We start from the raw sequence: 2,373 nt of genomic DNA, 5'->3' as shown, positions 1-2,373 counted from the left end.
AGAAATGGCGTAGATGTAAACCGAGCCCTGGGTCTGTCTGCTCTGCCTTTGAGCAAGAAAAAGTGCAGTAGGTGATCTGGAATCTGCTCCTATGACTCATGAGGGGGCGAGGTTCTTCGCCTTTCTTGTTTGCCCGCACAGAGATTTGCCTACCATGAGAGGCAACAAGCAACAACAGCAAAAATTGGCAGTTGATCAAGCCAGCCATTCTGGGCAGCACTAACTCGATGGGGGGCTATTTTTGGGGAAACCGCTAACGGGAGGTATACTGAACCATGGGAAGGGAAGTACAGAAGGCACCCAAGTCAGAAACAGCTGCCAATTTGTAACGTTACACTCGTTAGAGTTACGTCCCCACCTTGCTTTTAAACATCTTACAGTTGCTAAGTCTACCTACAAAAAGGGGGGGAAGGAACCTAAAGATACTAGATTAAGAGGGGTAGCAATGGATTGGACGGGAACTCTGGAGTGAAGGGCCTGTTGTCGCGACGCCTTTTCAAATCTAAGACACGGTGTGTGATATGAGGGGTGCATTTCGGTTTCATATTGCGTATGTTACAGGCTATACAGTAGTGAGTGTGATTGAGGCCGCTAATTAAAACAGGGTCCCGCAGGGTCTTAGAAAGTCTAAAATTCTGAACTTTAACTTTAAGGCCTTGCACGTCTTAAAATGGCCGATGTTCGGGTGAACCGATGCTGGCCCGCAGAAAAGAAAAAAAATGCCCGGAGCGCTCTCGGACTCGAGGTCTTGTCTCTGGAACAAAAAAACAAGCTGCGCCTCCGTAAGTACGTGGTGATTAAAACTACAAATCTGTGGTAAATGCAAATCCCCCAGCCCAAGAAATACCTCTGCCGTCTCCTCAGAATAAAACCAGCCCACACTGTTAAAAAGATAGCTTATATACTGACTAAGACACAGAAGCGAGCTAAAGTGAGCAAACTTAGCTGACTAAATTAGTCAAATTATTATAACTCTGATTACATAGATGCCAAAGGGGTTTTGAGCTCTCCTTTTGGTGCAAAGCACAGCTGGGTTGTGAGTGTGAACAATTAATGCTGTCATGAAGGGGTGGAGAAAGTTTGGACCAAGATGCGGAAATACAGAAAAGGTACTGAGCTTGATTCTTTAATTGACAAAATGCCCAAAAACAAAAAGGTGTCACAAACCGTAAGTCAAAACGAGAAGAAGGACCAGATGAAATGAAAACGAGGGAAAAAATCAGAAACATGGCAGGAGAAATACACAGCACACTGAACTACAAACAAACACAAAATGATTGACAAAGAAAAGAGGAAGACAAAGATAAATACCAGGGTTAACAGGAACAAGAGTGACACAAGGGCTGAAGAAAACACACCGGCAATTACAAAGGGTGGGAAAAAAAACAGGAGTGAAAACAAGGAAAGCGGCACAGCAAACCAGACTATCACAATAAAACAGGAAACAGAACATAATACAAAACAAGACCAAAAAATACACAACCATATTTCAATACAGACATAATAATTTATGTAAAAATACTTAACAGATGTTTACTTTAACTCAATTACAATGATATCATTTATTGTTCATATTAGCAATTTACCCCTGTGAGATCACATTTATAATCAGATAATCATTTTTTTGAGAAAACAAGAAAATTAAAATATAATTTTCTAAATTAAAAATAGAAACAATATTTTTGAAAATTAATGGTGCTTATTTCTTCGAATTTAATCGGGAAATATGAAAGTGCTTGAAATGTAATGATTTTGTAACTTTGTGTGGTAATAATAGCATAATGGCAGGTGCAGATAGACATTTCCGCACACAGACACCTACACCAGACACACACACATACTGTACAGACACACAAACACACACACACAGCAGGCCCAGTTAGGAGGACACAGTTATGTTTCATAGCACCTACAATTATTACAACTCATATGTAATAGTTATGTGTAGGGGGAAGGGGGGTTGGGCAGTTATTGAAAATAAGTTATTTTTATGTTCTTCACAGAAAATGAGCCCAATGAGTCTGTGCTAGAAAGAATTAAATAGCTATAATTCTTTCTTTTTAAAGGGCCAACATTGAAAAACGGGTTCCAGCAGAACCCCGAAACAACTACACAAGGGTTAATTAACCTAGGATGAAGCAGTGGCAGATAGTCTCACAAATAATTCTCAAGATAAGGGCAACTCCAGAGACAACTTGCAATTTGCATGTTTCCCAGGCTAAAATGAACCAACATGTTTGTATGTGAGTGATGCCTGCAATGGCCTTTGCATTGAAACAAGTAGATAAAAGTTGGAAGCTTCTGCATGAGTGTTTTTCTCCTTTGCTTTGCCGGAGTGGATGCTAATTTGCTTAACATTCTCTCAGCACAATG

The 2,373-nt window shown here is 40.3% G+C and overlaps 1 long non-coding RNA gene and 1 pseudogene across 1 annotated transcript in view; both read right to left on the bottom strand.

Annotated features, from left to right (window-relative positions):
* Positions 1-1,975, bottom strand: part of LOC116695336 (uncharacterized) — a 55,519-nt gene extending 53,544 nt beyond the window's left edge. Inside the window, exon 1 of the long non-coding RNA XR_004333431.1 lies at positions 1,923-1,975. This is a non-coding gene — a long non-coding RNA (uncharacterized LOC116695336). The remainder of the gene's footprint in view (positions 1-1,922) is intronic.
* LOC116695329 (5-hydroxytryptamine receptor 3A-like) overlaps positions 1-2,373 on the bottom strand; it is a 176,825-nt pseudogene that overhangs the window by 159,557 nt on the left and 14,895 nt on the right.

The sequence above is a fragment of the Etheostoma spectabile genome, chromosome 9 (genome assembly GCF_008692095.1).
Source record: "Etheostoma spectabile isolate EspeVRDwgs_2016 chromosome 9, UIUC_Espe_1.0, whole genome shotgun sequence".
NCBI classification, from domain to species: Eukaryota; Metazoa; Chordata; class Actinopteri; order Perciformes; family Percidae; genus Etheostoma; species Etheostoma spectabile.
The sequence above is the reverse complement of the archived record's forward strand: the minus strand, read 5'-3'. Positions and strand labels throughout refer to the sequence as shown.